This window comes from Haliotis cracherodii, unplaced genomic scaffold (assembly GCF_022045235.1).
Source record: "Haliotis cracherodii isolate W230 unplaced genomic scaffold, xgHalCrac1.p SCAF_6, whole genome shotgun sequence".
Taxonomy (NCBI): Eukaryota; Metazoa; Mollusca; class Gastropoda; order Lepetellida; family Haliotidae; genus Haliotis; species Haliotis cracherodii.
In genome coordinates, this window is record NW_027266319.1 from 66,545,355 (window position 1) to 66,563,236 (window position 17,882).

Sequence of the window (17,882 nt, forward strand, 5' to 3'; positions counted from 1 at the left end):
ACTATGCATAGACTCATTACGCCAGCCAAAATGTTACTCTGGAATTCCAACTTATGGAGGCAAGAGTTGAAACTGGATTTGTACAGTAAGTTAACGCCCTTGCCTTGGGAAGATGAAACTGATGATCTATTTTGTGATCATGGATCTTTGACGAAGGACTCACAGCAATCATTTGTAGTTAAATAACAGAGAAATCATGACAATCTGTTTATCCAACAGACTCAAGTGATTTCTCCAACATAAACAACGTATTGGTTGATGTGTAATTTCTCTATAATTTTGCACAATGACTTAAGACCTGTAGTGGCATCAGTTTTACTTAATCTTTTCGTTAACATCATGTCCTCACTACTTGATAGTGATTCATTAACACATGCTCAAGATGTAGTCGGGATAGTACAATCGTCTCTACCTTCGGTTGATATTTCTTATGAATATGGAAACGGTTTTGTCACTTTTATTTACACAAAATGCACATTCAGAATGGAGAGTGAATTCCTGGGCCAGATTCATCTGCAACAACAATGATGTGCAGTGTCATACTGGCTTGAAGCCAGATTATTCTTGACAGTTAAAGCTAGATAATTCTTGACAGTTAAAGCTAGATAATTCTTGACAGTTGAAGCTAGATAAATCTTGACAGTTAAAGCTAGATAATTCTTGACAGTTAAAGCTAGATATTTCTTGACAGTTTATAAAGCTAGATATTTCTTGACAGTTAAAGCTAGATAATTCTTGACAGTTAAAGCTAGATAATTCTTGACAGTCACAGCTAGACAATTCTTGAAAGTTACAGCTTGTTACATTGGACAAGCAGCTACTTGTTATGAGAACAGATGATTGTTGAACACTGGACTTGTAGCTCAATCCCATAGGTCATCTTCACTATCATCACACTAATTTCTATTTACCAGTAAAAACACTTTTCCTCGAACTCTCGTCATGTTGCAAACAGTAGGCCAGGGTTGAGTTACGAGGGGTGTTCATTAAAGATTTCCCCTAAACCACTTAGGGTTATCATATTTGGTTGAAATTTCACATGTGTAATGATACATGTATCTATGGGTTATGTCTGAATTTGCAGCACCAAACTATTAATCTTACCACTTTTACACAGTAGAATACCGAGCAGTGATTAGGTTTTTATATTTGAAAGGTTGCACACCAAAAGAAACTTTCAATGAAATGAAAGCAACTTATGGGGAAGATGCCCCATCATATGACGTTGTTAAACACTTGCATCGCCAGTTCAAGTGTGGTCGGACATCTGTGGAAACAGCTGCCATTCCTTGTCGCCCCTATTCAGCCATTGATGAGGACACTATCCATCAAGTGGAGACATATAACTATTCGCCAGTTAGCACAAGATGTGAAGATCAGTGTAGGGTCTGTGGCAAAAACATCCATGACAATTTGAACATGCATAAGGTGTCTGCACGATGGATTCCCAGGTTGTTCACACCTTTCCAAAAGCAGGAACGAGTCAATTGTTCAAAGGATCTTTTGGACATGTGCCAAAAAAAACAGGCAAACTTTTTGACAGACTTATCACACAGGATGAAACATGGGTTCATCACTATGATCCTGAGACTAAAATTCAGTCGATGCAATGGAAGCATGTGGAGTCACCACCCCCAAAGAAGGCACGTGTCCAACCCTCTGCAGGCAAGGTCATGCTCACGTTGTTTTGGGACCAGCACAGAGTAGTGATGATGGATTTCTTGGCAAAGGGTACCACAATTACAGGAGCTTATTATGCTTCACTGCTGCGGAAATTGCGGGACGCCATCAAGCTTAAGAGGCGTGGCATGCCGACCATGGGTGTCCGTTCCTGCAAGACAATGCTCCAGTACACAACTCTCATGTTGCCCGGACAGAAGCGCGGTCCTGTGGCTATGAAATCCTTCCACATCCTCCTTACTCTCCTGACCTTGCACCATCTGACTTCCACCTCTTTCCAACCATGAAGTCATTTTTGAAGGGAAAACGTTTCACAGATGATGAAACACTGATTTCTGAAGTCAAGTCCTGGTTTGAGATGCAAAATGAGGGCTTTTACAAGCGAGGTCTCCATAGTTGCATAAAACTATGGGAGAAGTGTGTAACTCTTGGTGGTTCCTATGTGGAGAAAGACTAAAACCTATACCAAGTTTCATTCCACAAGGTCCATCGGAAGTGGGTCAGGGGAAATCTTTAATGAACACCCCTCGTAGAAGTGGTTTGCAATGACAGCTTGCTAAACACTACCTCATGGCTGACCTTGATGGTATGTTGGTAGTGGATTAAGACAAGTTGACAGTAATGATTTCAAATACTGAGGAAGATCCGGGGTAGAATAGGTCTTCAACAACCCATGCTTGCCGTGAAAGGCGACTATGCTTGTGGTAAGAGGCGACTTACGGGCTCGGGTGGTTAGGCTCGCTGACTTGGTTGATGCATGTCATCGTATCCCAATTGCGTGGATCGATGCTCATGATGTCAATCACTGGATTGTCTGGACCAGACTCGATTATTTACAGCCCCCCGTCATATCGCTCGAATATTGCTGAGTGCCGCGTTAAACAACAAACAAACCAAACCAAACAGACCGCTGTCATATAGCTGGAATATTGTTGAGTGCGGCGTTAAACAACAAACAAACAGATCAAATACTGAGTGAATGAAATCAAATGATTATTTACAAAAAAATATTTCCTGTATTTTTTTCTGTTTCACTTTCTCCTGTTTCTATTTTCCCTATTACCAATAGTCAGAAAGACAAAGTCATACGATGCTGGCTTTTCATCTGGTCATGCCTGCCAGACAACCTGTCATTGAGATATAATATTGTGACTTAGTGGTGATGGGATCAATATTAGGGGAGTTCAAACAATAACCGACACATAAACACGTCTCAAAACAACATTATATGCATCATCAAATAATGTAATTAACCGCAATAAAACATCCTGAGACAGACTGTGACACAGACTATCCAGTCCATTAGCAACGTTTATTCCAATCCAGCGCTTTCAACATGAGAGTAAATTACTGATCCGGTCAATTATCCTCGGTACATTCTTGTCTCGTCAGTGGTCTGTTTCATGTTTATTTCAACCCTTCACACCCATCTTGTTTATGACACAAGTAGCAATTAATGGCCCATGATGCCAACGCACAACAAGGATGTGCAAGGACTATCCTCTGTGATTAAATTCTTTGATCAGTGGAGAGGGGAGAATTACACTGAGGGTGAACGGGAGGGCAGTTCGTCAATGTTAATACACAGACATGTTGACAGGACTGTCCCACCTTCTTAATTTAACAGCTGTCAGCTCTGAATTCAAGGTTGGTTCTTGTCATCTCACCGTCCTTGTGAATCTGTCAGGTATCGATATGCTCCATCCCCATGTTGTAACTCTTCATCAACCTTAGTTACTGATGCAGCAGAGGCCCTCATGTGGGTTTGCATATCAAGGAACATAATTTAAGTTTTATTGTATGATAGATTTGTCGTAACTAACATTCTGATCCTCCTTGTCAATCATCTCAGTAGGACTCCCCTCCTCCACTCAAACACCAATCCCTACTCTTGCAATTACCCTTTCTCAACCTAAACCTCATCGTTAACCTCAACACTCCACCAAATCCAACCCTTTCACAACCCCATACAACCAAGTCCCACAACCCATTCTATTACCCCAACCCTTTCAATCACCCTGCCCTCCCCCCTCCCCTCCCCTCCCCCAAAACCACACTGCCAAACATCACCGCCAATACCAAAAACACTAAACTCGATGTCAGTCTAGTAACATTATCATCATCACCAACACGCCAATACTAACAGAATCAGTCCAACACCAACACCAACACCAACCAACCAATACCAACACAAATACCAAAATGCAACCACCGATACCAAAATGCAAACACACCACAACCGACACCAACACTAACTCACCAAAACCAATATCAACCAACACCAACCAACACCAAAACCAATATCAACCAACACCAACCAACACCAAAACCAATATCAACCAACACCAACCAACACCAAAACCAATATCAACCAACACCAACCAACACCAAAACCAACACCAAAACGAATATCAACCAACACCAAAACCAACACCAACAACACCAAAACCAACACCAAAACCAATATCAACCAACACCAAAACCACACCAAAACCAACACCAACCAACACCAAAACCAACACCAAAACTAATATCAACCAACACCAAAACCAACACCAACCAACACCAAAACCAATATCAACCAACACCAAAACCAACACCAACCAACACCAAAACCAACACCAAAACCAAAACCAACACCAACCAACACCAAAACCAACACCAACACCAACACCAACACCAACCAACACCCACCAACATTGACATTAAGCCACCAGCACCAACTCCAACACCTTCACACCCCAGTGTACATATGCCTGACATGGCCTCCTACCACCTTCAGTCAGCGCCCCCAATACTTGGTGTCAGTCAAGATGGTAATATCACTTTCACAACCCCATACAACCAAGTCCCACAACCCATTCTATTACCCCTACCTTTTTCAATCACCCTGCCCTCCCCCCTCCCCTCCCCCAAAACCACACTGCCAAACATCACCGCCAATACCAAAAACACTAAACTCGATGTCAGTCTAGTAACATTATCATCATCACCAACACGCCAATACTAACAGAATCAGTCCAACACCAACACCAACACCAACCAACCAATACCAACACAAATACCAAAATGCAACCACCGATACCAAAATGCAAACACACCACAACCGACACCAACACTAACTCACCAAAACCAATATCAACCAACACCAACCAACACCAAAACCAATATCAACCAACACCAACCAACACCAAAACCAATATCAACCAACACCAACCAACACCAAAACCAATATCAACCAACACCAACCAACACCAAAACCAATATCAACCAACACCAACCAACACCAAAACCAACACCAAAACCAACACAAATGCCAACACCAATACCAAAATGCAAACACACCACAACCGACACCAACACTAACTCACCAAAACCAATATCAACCAACACCAACCAACACCAAAACCAATATCAACCAACACCAACCAACACCAAAACCAATATCAACCAACACCAACCAACACCAAAACCAATATCAACCAACACCAACCAACACCAAAACCAACACCAAAACGAATATCAACCAACACCAAAACCAACACCAACAACACCAAAACCAACACCAAAACCAATATCAACCAACACCAAAACCACACCAAAACCAACACCAACCAACACCAAAACCAACACCAAAACCAACACCAAAACTAATATCAACCAACACCAAAACCAACACCAACCAACACCAAAACCAATATCAACCAACACCAAAACCAACACCAACCAACACCAAAACCAACACCAAAACCAACACCAACCAACACCAAAACCAACACCAACACCAACACCAACACCAACCAACACCCACCAACACTGACATTAAGCCACCAGCACCAACTCCAACACCTTCACACCCCAGTGTACATATGCCTGACATGGCCTCCTACCACCTTCAGTCAGCGCCCCCAATACTTGGTGTCAGTCAAGATGGTAATATCACTTTCACAACCCCATACAACCAAGTCCCACAACCCATTCTATTACCCCTACCTTTTTCAATCACCCTGCCCTCCCCCCTCCCCTCCCCCAAAACCACACTGCCAAACATCACCGCCAATACCAAAAACACTAAACTCGATGTCAGTCTAGTAACATTATCATCATCACCAACACGCCAATACTAACAGAATCAGTCCAACACCAACACCAACACCAACCAACCAATACCAACACAAATACCAAAATGCAACCACCGATACCAATACCAAGTCACCAAAACCAATACATCAAAACCAATATCAACGAACACCAAACAACACCAACCAACATCAAAACCAACACCAACCAACACCAACCAACACCAACCAACACCAACCAACACCCACCAACACCAACCAACACCCACCAACACCCACCAACACCCACCATCACCCACCATCACCCACCAACACCAACCAACACCCACCATCACCCACCAACACCAACCAACACCCACCAACACCAACCAACACCAACCATCACCCACCAACACCAACTAACACCCACCAACACCAACCAACACCAACCAACACCCACCAACACCCACCAACACCAACCAACACCAAGCAACACCCACCAACACCCACCAACACCCACCAGCACCAACCAACACCAACCAACACCAACCAGCACCCACCAACACCAACCAACACCAAAACCAATGATGTATCAGGTCCTGATATCTTGGAGGTTAGACAAACGTCCCAGTGATACATGTAATTTAATCCACTTTCACACTACAGAATGGAACTACCCAACAGTAATATGTTGTGAACATCCTTGAGATACTTCGTCCATTAACCTTGACTTGAGTTCAGTGATGACAGTCATGTGCTGATAAATGAACTTGGAGGAAAACTGGCAGTCAAGCTTGGCGTTTGTATCAGCCCTGGTATTCCTGTATGTAAATACACTGCAAAAAGTCCGGCCTGGATGACTGGTTTATGTGTTGCAACTTGAACAGGAATCTGATGTGATTTAGCTAAATGGAGCAGGGGACAATTTGTGGAAGGTTTAAGATCTGTCAGTTGACAATACCGTCTGAGAAAGTCTGTGATTTGTGGCCTGCTCGCTGCTGGCCTGGTTGTCTGCAAGCAGTTATGGGGCAAGGATCATTGTAAAGACAGGTACATCAAGGCAGTTTCTCAAGAACAGTCCTGTAAACACGAGGGTATCGAGGTAATAGAAGCAGGATCTGTTTCCCTTACCGTCCAAGATAGAGCAAAACGATCGCATTAAGGGAGTATTCAAATTTTTACAAAAACCTCTCTGTTTATAGCCAGTGCCTGTTTCTAAGAGCTATAAAGTTTGCTTCAAGAAAAAAGACCTAATTTTCAATTTGTATAGTTGTGCTGTTTCAGGGGATTGCGTGTCATCTGGTAGTATTTTCTTCTTGTTTGTAGTTTAACACCACCCTTTGAAATATTCCTGCAATATCACAACATTCTGACAAACTTGAATCTGTATCTGTAATCCAGTGATTGATATTGTGAGCACCGACCCACGCCATCGGAGTATGACAACCCCCTGTCAACCAATTCTCCGAGCCTGACCACCCAATCCATTCTGTCGCCTCTTATGACAAGCAGAGGTTGCTTGGAGTCACAGGCCTTATACTTAATGATAAGTTGTTTAGCCAAATATTTGACCTAAAATACAGGTACATGTAGTCGGAAAAAAATATTAATAATTTTAAACTCACAGTTTAGTACTTCTATGAGCCATAAAACAAGTCTCACCATCACAGATAGATAGCGAAACTTGCAATTTTTTATATGTATTTTTCTGAACGGCGCATTTTTCTTACCATTTTATTTTGTCAAAAGGTTGGTCAATCTCGTAAACCAACCAACAAAAGATATAAGGCCTAACCCAGAGTGCCCCCATGGCCCCCATCCTGTATTAGCAAGGTATCCTTGTACACAGACAATAGGCAGGGCAGTCCTCTATTGTACCAAGGCTCACACCAATCCTATAAAGATTCTAATAGTTGAGTCATTACCAGATTTGACCCAATAAGTGCTCCAATACAGGAAGATTGGATTTATTCGCCTCCTAAACGTAGCCTGTCTGCAGTCGTACACATAGTTCAATTTGGAATGGAGTTAATGCTCCGAGGGTGAAGGCTCTCACAACAACACGACCCTCCTAATGAATACAGATGGACCCTCACATCATACTGTATATTGTCCTGCAAGTATGCCAGTCTTCGTAATCAAGGGGTCCAGGCCACTTGAGGTTTGCCGCGGCAGTGTTAGAATCTCTGTGCCCCAAAATATTTAACTTTTAACATTTGGATTGTGAAAAGGACCACTTGACTTTTATGCTTAATTTCGAACAGTGTATGTTTGATGGTCAAGGTCATTTGAAAATAACACGCGGCTTGATTAAGGGACTGGTCAGTCATTATGGGAGGGGGAGGGTGTCAGATTGGTCTTAGGGCTGTGGTATATTTTGCTGTTACGTAAATAAAATAGTGTTGCATAAAAATTTTAAAAAGTACTGGTGACATTTTTTAAGGATTCGCCCTCCCTATAAATAAATTACCAGTCCATCTCACTGATATTGAAGTCAACATGATGAGAAGTGTTGATAAATATTAGAGACTGGTCATTGATAGGGGAGGAGGTGCCAGTGCGTGCGTGCGTGCGTGCGTGCGTGCGTCCATGCGTGCGTCCATGCGTGCGTCCATGCGTGCGTGCATCCATGCGTGCATGCGTGGGGTGAAATGGGTGGGGGTGGGGTGAAATGGGTGGGGATGGGGTGAAATGGGTGGGGGTGGCAGTGGAATGGGTGTGTGCTTGTTGACGTCCATATAAAGCCATTATCTGAGTATTTACCGTGTCAGTTTGACACCACAACCCACGTTGTAAATGTGGCGGTCCAAAAACATGATCCAACAGGCCTCAAAGTTGCTTCTATTCAATTTGTCTACTGTCTAAAATTCAGATGTAGCCAAATGACCTTGAAAATATCTTGTGGCGACTAAATTCTATTGCTACACATATGAAGACACAAAAATAAATAACAGCTGATCTTGGAAAACATGTCTGCTAATAATTGTACTCCCAAATAATTCCTCCGAAAGTCGACAGTGACCCAAAATACATAAATATTAATGTAATTAGTACATACCTATATAATCTACTACATAAATTGTATCATTGTTCCAGTCACAAATAACAAAAATCAAGTAGATCTACAGTTTTCACTAATATACAATTCCAAGACTAGTGCTATGACTTGTACTTAAATTATTAATACAATAGTTATTTGATTAAAGATAATTGTGCTTTTGGCTACCTTCACTATTGGCTTGACCTCATAATTTTACCACTGGCTACCTGGAAAACAAATACTTGTAGACATATGGCTACTTGGTAAAAATGTAAATTTTGAGGTCTGTCCAATGATTAGGGACTAGTATCGGCGTCAAAAGATTATTTAAAAGGTATCAACAACTTTACTATATACACAAGTAACAAATTCTGTATAATGAAATATGGTTATAAATGATTTCTCACCCAAACAGAACAAGAAATAAATGTTTTACCCAATCACCAGTTTAATCCTGATGACAATAACTATTCCTGAAACAACAACTGGCGTCTCCCCTGGAGATATTTATTCCAAACAATGTCTAATTGTCTTGATTAACCAAGTTGTATTGTTGAAAGGAAGGTGTTGCTGAGGTTGCCAGAGGTGACGTGATAAGTTTCCGTGGTGACATGATGACACGAGACACATTTTTTCCATGAATGTCTGGGGGGTGGGGGGTAATTTTATTAATTTCTTATGTATGAGTTTTGAGTACAAAATATCAATATCCACAATTGTTTTGAAATGTTGATGGTGGATTAGTACTTTCTTACAGTAATACATGGTAAAGGCCCGTGAAGACCCGGGGTAGAATAGGTCTTCAGCAACCCATGTTTGCCGTAAAAGGCGACTATGCTTGTCGTAAGAGGCGTCTAATGGGATCGGGTGGTCAGGCTCGCTGACTTGGTTGATGCATGTCATCGACCCCTTTTGCGTAGATCGATGCTCATGTTGTCAATCACTGGATTGTGTGGTCCAGATTTGATTTCTTACAGACCACCGTTGTATAGCTGGAATATTGCTGAGTGCGGCGTTAAACAACAAACAAACAAACACTGTATATATAATCAACCAAGTTTGTGCATACTAAACAGTGATTGATATGTGTACATGAATAACGGGATGAAATCCAAAACCGTATCACTCGCTCTCTCACTCACTCACTCACTCACTCACTCACTCACTCACTCATCCACACTCTCTCACTCTTCCAAACACCATCACTCACTCACTCACTCACTCTACTATGTGCCACAGGACTCAACAACAGGACAATAAGTTGGCTGAAGTCTTTGTGTTGCCAATGGTAGCTTTACAGCTATTTTTACCTTCAGAATCCAGCAATGAATTACATGGACATCACAGCCACCTTCATGGAACGACGTCCACAGAACAACTAGTCATGTGTATTTTATTTACAGGGCTTCAGTCTTGAGTGATTATATATCTCTACTCCTGTGTCGGGGCGGTCGGGTAGCCTAGTGGTTAAAGCGTTCGCTGTCATGCCGAAGACCTGGGTTCGATTCCCGACATGGGTACAATGTATTAAGCCCATTTCTGGATGCCCGCCGTGAGATTGCTGGAATATTGCTAAAAGCGGCGTAAAACAATACTCGCTTGCTCGCTACTCCTGTGTCAATACATGATGTTGTGTCACTCACTCACTCACTCACTCACTCACTCACAGAAGCATAACTTGTTCACTCATCCAGCCTACTCTCAGTGTCCCAGTTTCACTCAACCCTACAGTAGGAAAACACGTCATTGCAAATCTGAGAACACCCAACTTCATATGACCAAAATTATTCTGTCACGATCTTGACACTCCATCAGGTGGTAATTCATGTCATCAACATATTTTGAAATGGATTCATGTTTGTTCCAATGCCCAGATCTAGCTTCGCTGCCTCCACACATAGATGGAAGCGACTTGCTCCCTATTGATGGCGGGAGTGTTTGACGAGATACTCAGGGCTTCTTTAAGTGCTGACTGTGTACACCCCAGACATTCAACCAAACACAAAGTCAGGGGAGTAAATATGAGATTGTGTGTCAGTCTGAAATTAAAGTCACTGAAATGGATTCTCTTCTGAGGCTTATCATTAAATCAACTGTGCCGATGTGAAAATATCTACCGCCTGAAAGTACTTTCATAACTATTGACTCTGCACAATCTTGTACAGATATTGATGGACCGAGGGAACCATCACTTGGCATTAATCTCGAGTATATGTAGTTACAGATCATAAAATGGATATCTGAAAGAATAATTACATGACCTGGGGAAAGATTTCTGTTTGTGTCAAAATGACCTTGAGTATCTGAAGTTATTTTTGAATCCCAAACAGTTCTTCCTTCCATAGATTTGGAGAGGGTCTGAGTTGCTCCAATGGTCTAAAGACACCATGACTGGATGTTCAGCGTACAATTCCTCCATTGCGATGGTGGCTAGGGTGTTCCAGAAATCAGTGGTTTATCAACGTTCCTGTGCCGGTGGTTTCAAAAACCCGAAAACATGTACAACCTGCATACCTGCAGAGGATCTGTGTTGTATCAGTGAGTGAGTGGGTTGGGTTTAACGCCGCTTTTAACAGTATTCTTTTAAGTCAAGGCGCATCAGCTTAATGTGGGAGGAAAGCCTGAAGTGATGCAGGTGTCAGACTTTTACCACTTCGGTGAAAACCACAAGCCCGGGTATGGTGCAGACAAACCTAGAAACATAATCGTGGCGAACCAGGATTCAAACCCACAATCATAGGTTTCTGGTGTCCCCAAGGGACGCAACTCTGCACAACGAATCGCGGCGCCCTAGACGACAGGGCCACCCGTGCCCCCTGTTGTATCAAGGATGTCTGCTGTAGCAGGGATCCCTGCTGTAGCAAGGATCTCTGCTGTAGCAAAGATCTCTGCTGTAGAAAGGATCTCTGCTGTAGAAAGGATCTCTGCTGTAGCAAGGATCTCTGCTGTAGCAAGGATTTCTGCTGTAGCAAGAATCTCTGCTGTAGCATGGATCTCTGTTGTAGCAAAATCTCTGCTGTAGCAAGGATCTCTGTTGTAGCAAGGATCTCTTCTGTAGCAAGGATCTCTGTTGTAGCTAGGATCTCTGCTGTAGCAAGGATCTCTGCTGTAGCAAGGATCTCTGCTGTAGCAAGGATCTGTTGCAGTTGTTCGTTGTCAGGTGTGCAAGTGTCACACTTATGAACACTTGCCTTGCCCCAAATATGAATCAGTCTTTATTATTGTAGGACCAAGGTGAGCTTATGCCATACCTTGGCGTCCATCGTCCGTCCGTCGTCGGTACGTCAACAATTTATTCAAACAGCTACTTCTTCTGAACCACGAAATGGATATTAACAAAATGGATATTAACGAAATTTGACTGGAAGCATCCCTAGGTGGTGGGGATTCACAATTGTACAAATGGAGGGGCTGAGGGGAGGGGCCAAATAGGGGTAATTTGGCTGTATTGCTTTAAGTGACTTTTCGGAAACTAAGAAATAGATATCAACCATATTTGGTTGTAAGCATTATCCTGTGGTGAAAAGTCAAAATTGTACATACGGTGGGGCTGACCCCCCAAGGGGCTGAGAGGCGGGGCCAAATAGGGGTAACTTGGCTATATTGCTTTAAACAACTTCTTCTCTGGAACTAATAGATGGACATCAACCATATTTGGTTGGAAGTATTCCCAGGGGCCAAAAAAAGTTTATAACTTGGACACAGTTAAGATCCCCGCCGTATAACCATATGTACAATTGCTGAGTATAATGAGAGGAATGCACATATGCTACCAGGACTGACCCTTCTGTTCATCTGTCCGACACTCACAAAGGAGTTAGACCCTTGACCATAACATGCAAACCGATATTATCCCCACCCTATAATAAACAGATACATTGTATACATTTGTTTGTTATGAAGAGAATAAAACATTTATGCCAATAGGATTCGCCCTGGGGTCCAGCTGTGCCTCTAGAAACTTAGATCCTGGATCATAACGTGGAAACGGTGCAGATCTTTATGCTACATTTGTATCTAGAGAAATACACGTTCAAGCTGTCAGATTTGCCATCCACCCATTTTAAATGCTTACAAAGTCAAAATTACAAAATATTTACAGTATTATATACATGTACAATGCAAATTTATATTTTGTCATGATAGCGTAAATATCCAGGTGAGCGATACAGGCCCTATGCCAGCCTATCATGTTAAATAACAGATTTGCTTGTTACCTATGACAAATGATAATAATATCCTCATGTGGACATTTAAAATGACATCGACACAGTCCTTTCAGAGGAAAGGTTTATAATGAATTTTGAAAATTTAATAACATTTACACATGAGTTCAAACCCCTGTGAGAAACATGCATCTGTGAGAGTTTGATATGATCATCAGCCTCCGTAACAGGGTAAATCTGGGCTGGGGAGACGATATGATAATATGAAATCCATGAAGTCATTTGCAATGAAAAGACTTCAATTCCATTCCTCACACTTTCCGCCAATTACTGGGAATACTTCAAAGAGACGTCTCCGAGTGTATTCTCTCTGTCATCCTGCTGTTTGAGAGATCAGAGGGCCTTACACAAACTTTCAGAAATCTGGGTGATTGTGGCCAAGAGAGTACTTTGATGAAGCACTGAAAGGGTTACTATGCCAACAACCTCTGTGTTTCAGGTGCCAATAGTTTTTGATGATGTTCCAGTTTGGTGACAGACGGAGAACACCTTTCAGAGCCGCTGGCGATGGAATATGTTGATGAGATTGAAAACATGCAGGGGAAATTGAAATTTACAAATTCAATTTTGTTTTAAGAAGATCAAAGCTATCCATTTGAAGAAGTCTGTGATTTTGAATTTTAGTCAATGTGAATTAGCAAGAGATGACATGTTCAGGGTTTTCGAACTTCCTTGTTACTCTGTGTGTTGTAGAGCGGTCTTGTACATTCTAGAACGGAAACTCTACATCAGAGTGCAACAATGCTGTTTCTAGGATTGCATGTATAGGATTTTATTTCAATTATCAAATATCGAGAAATTCTGATGATCTAACATACTGTTTACACTTTACGAGTATATTATTACCAGTCACCACAGATAATTATGAAGAGTTGTTTCCCCTAGATGTGCCAGGATCTTGCATTCTGTTTTCACTGAGTATACTACTTTCTGAGTACATTATTACAAGGCACCCCAGATCTCTGAAGAGTTGCATCCCTTAGACATGCCAGGATCCACTGATTGTGGGTTCAAATCTAGATTCAACCTGATTTGTGGTTTCTCAGCACCATGCCTGATAATATTAATGGGTTTCACCCGCGCGACCTGTGTCTATAGTCGTTGATATTTTGGGTTATTTTCCCATCAAGCTGATGGACTACTTTCAGTGATATAGCTGAAATACTGTAGACGGGGGCGTTAAGCTCACTGCTGCCTCATTGATCCAGGTAGCTGTTATTTCTGGGCTGGATTTGTTGCCATACACTTGCAGGTCATCAACCTGTCGAGAAAAAAACATGCAGGATAATAGCTCCAGCTGTTTATTGGATCATTACTCCGGGATCACGACCAGTGAAGCTTCACACGTGACTGTTTTTGTCTGAGCCGTTTAGACAGAGCTGTCATTAGATACATCTCTTGACTGGAGGGTCACCACAGAAGATGTGGCCCACCGTGATCCTGTGTCCAGATCGCTTCCATTGCCCACTGGTCAGTCTGACAAGCTTCCTGAGCTGCAGCCTTGCTCCAAGGCTGCACTGAAAGAAAGTCCTTGGATGTTTAGTAATTCTATCCTCCTGATAGGCAAGTCTAGTCTGTCTTACAGGCCCTGATACAAATATATCAAATACAGCCCATGCAAGTCTATAATGTTTTGCAAGTCTAGATTTCTGCAGTATCAGGAAATGAAAAGAGTCACGGGCTCCTTTTTATTAAACTTTTATTAAAGTAATTTAACAACTATTTTTTTTCTGATCGATATGTTCATTTCAGAGACTAGATGTTAGTCTAAAGCAAGTCTAGATATGTGGACAGTAGTAGAACTCGACAACTTGTTCTTAATATTTATATTATCTAGAAATTAATATTTAAACTAATGATTATTGCCTCAGAGACTTGTGCAAGTCTACCCGAACTGGCGTCCACTCACTGGTGATATGGATCGGACCATCTGTGACCTCTGTGACCTTGAAGGACTGATTGTCACAGGACTTGAATCCCCAGGCTTGCTCTTCAGAGATGAATTGTGAGTGGCCATCTCAAGCTGTCCGAATGGTCAAACAATGGCTACTTTTGTCCCACACTGATTAGGTTGTGCTGACTGAAGGGGAATAGCAGAAAATGACAATAGTTCCTGGAATTGATACCGGATATGTGGATTTCAAACAATCCGCTAAGGACCTTGGTTTCAATTGACGTCTATTATCCCCCACCACAAAGTGGAAGGGGAAAATACAAATGGTGCTGTCTGTCCTTCCGTCTGTCTGTCGTGTTTCGTTTCCGGAGCAGAAATCAAAAACCATGAGAGTTATCTTAACCAAACTTGGCACATGGATAGGTCTAGTGGTAAACTGGTGCCTTTTAGTTTGTGGTTTATGAAAAGATGTTTTTCGATTTTCCATAGCAACAACTGTTACTTTGACTGAAAATGGCAGTAGTGCTCGTTTCCAGAGCAGATCTTGAAAACTGTTAAAATTTCTAGCCTTGCACACAACTGGACATGTCATATTGGTGGGTATATGAGTATTTCATGCTTGTTTGGTGCATCTGTGCATCTTTGTCTTTGCGATGTGGTTTATGGAGAAGGTTAATTTCCTACACCTGTCTGTGTTTCATTTTGTTTCTGTCATGCGGTCGCTTGAGATAACAGCATCAAGTCTTGCCATGTTCCACACTTCAAGGTATAAAGACTCTAGTCAGTGTTTCTGCTGCTTCTTGTGTTCAATATCTTCTACTAAACACAATGTTCGAGAAAAAATGTCTAAGGACTCATCCATATCATTCACTTCTTCTGCAGCAGATCCAGAAGTTTGGCTCCAGTGTTGTATAAAACAAGGGGAGAATGATTGATTGTAGCGTTCAAGTAACGCTAATGAAAGACCAGACCACACAACCTGTGTCATTTTAAGGTACGATAGATTGTCTTGCTGGTATTTAACTGTATCGAGATGACCTTTTGACCAAAGCGTGGATGGTCTTCATTAAGACTGACCAATGAGGTCAGGTTAGATGAAGGAGGAGGACAAAGCCCTTGTGGGATTGTCACCTACACATCTGTGTCAATCAATCAGTCAAATACCGTGACATTATCTCTTCAACTTAAAGAAAGGGCAGAGTGAGTGAGTATTGTTTTACGCCGCTTTTAGCAATATTCCAGCAATATCATGGCGGAGGCACCAGAAATAGGCTTCACTCATTGTACCTATGTCAGGAATCGAAACCCGGGTCTTCGGCGTGATGAGTGAACGCTTTAACCACTAGGCTATCTGACCGCCACGGGGTACTTAGAACCATATCCTATCACCAACTAGACAATATGTGGCAACTTAGAACTATATCCTATCACCAACTAGACAATATGTGGCAACTTAGAACTATATCCTATCACCAACTAGACAATATGTGGCAACTTAGAACCATATCCTATCACCAACTAGACAATATGTGGCAACTTAGAACCATATCCTATCACCAACTAGACAATATGTGGCAACTAGAACAATATATGGCAACTAGAACTATATTCTATCACCAACTAGACAATTATATTGCAACTTAGAACTATATCCTATCACCAACTAGACAATATGTGGCAACTTAGAACTATATCCTATCACCAACTAGACAATTTGTGGCAACTTAGAACTATATCCTATCACCAACTAGACAATATGTGGCAACTAGAACAATATCCTATCACCAACTAGACAACATGTGGCAACTAGAACAATATCGTATCACCATCTAGACAATATGTGGCAACTTAGAACTATATCCTATCACCAACTAGACAATATGTGGCAACTTAGAACTATATTATGTCACCAACTAGACAATATGTGGCAACTAGAACAATATCCTATCACCAACTAGACAACATGTGGCAACTTAGAACTATATCCTATCACCAACTAGACAATATGTGGCAACTTAGAACTATATCCTATCACCAACTAGACAATATGTGGCAACTTAGAACCATATCCTATCACCAACTAGACAATATGTGGCAACTTAGAACAATATCCTATCACCAACTAGACAATATGTGGCAACTTAGAACAATATCCTATCACCAACCAGACAATATGTGGCACCTAGGAGCAATATTTTATCACCAACTAGACAATATGTGGCAACTTAGAACAATATCCTATCACCAACTAGACAATTATGTGGCAACTTAAAACTATATCCTATCACCAACTAGACAATATGTGGCAACTTAAGACTATATCCTATCACCAACTAGACACTATGTGGCAACTTAAAACTATATCCTATCACCAACTAGACAATATGTGGCAACTAGACAATATGTGGCAACTAGAACAATATGTGGCAACTTAAAACTATATCCTATCACCAACTAGACAATATGTGGCAACTTAGAACAATATCCTATCACCAATTAGACAATATGTGACAACTCTAAAATCCATATTCTTTGCAGCATTGTATCTTTGTATACCAGGGAAGAATTTCACAGCGTTGACCATAAGCATGTTCTGCTTTACCTCGACCCTATTTATCAGAACTGTTGGTAAAAAACAAAAGACGGATTCAGCGAAATGATGGGGATCCGTTGTGAAACTGGTGTTGATAAAGAAGAAAGACTCGGAGGACCAAAACACGCAATTTCCATGTCCTTATTGATAAAGCATTAATCTTGTCAGTGAAGATTTTTTGGAACTGGGTCATTAATTTCTTTGAGTTAGGCCTTTCTTTTGGTGACTGTTCGTGAAAGGGCAAAGAAACCTGAACCGAGGATGCAAGTGAGCTTATGGCGTGACGTGTTGCCCCATCAGTTATCTGTCATCATGTTTTACTGGTTCAAGGTCTCTGAAACAACCAGACGGATACTGCCTCCACTTTGCCAGAACGGGCTGAGCAATAATG

General features: G+C 41.6%; 1 protein-coding gene across 1 annotated transcript in view; it reads left to right on the plus strand.

Moving 5' to 3' along the window:
• LOC139446734 (histone deacetylase 6-like) overlaps nucleotides 1-17,882 on the plus strand; it is a 338,991-nt gene that overhangs the window by 300,817 nt on the left and 20,292 nt on the right. The window lies entirely within an intron of this gene.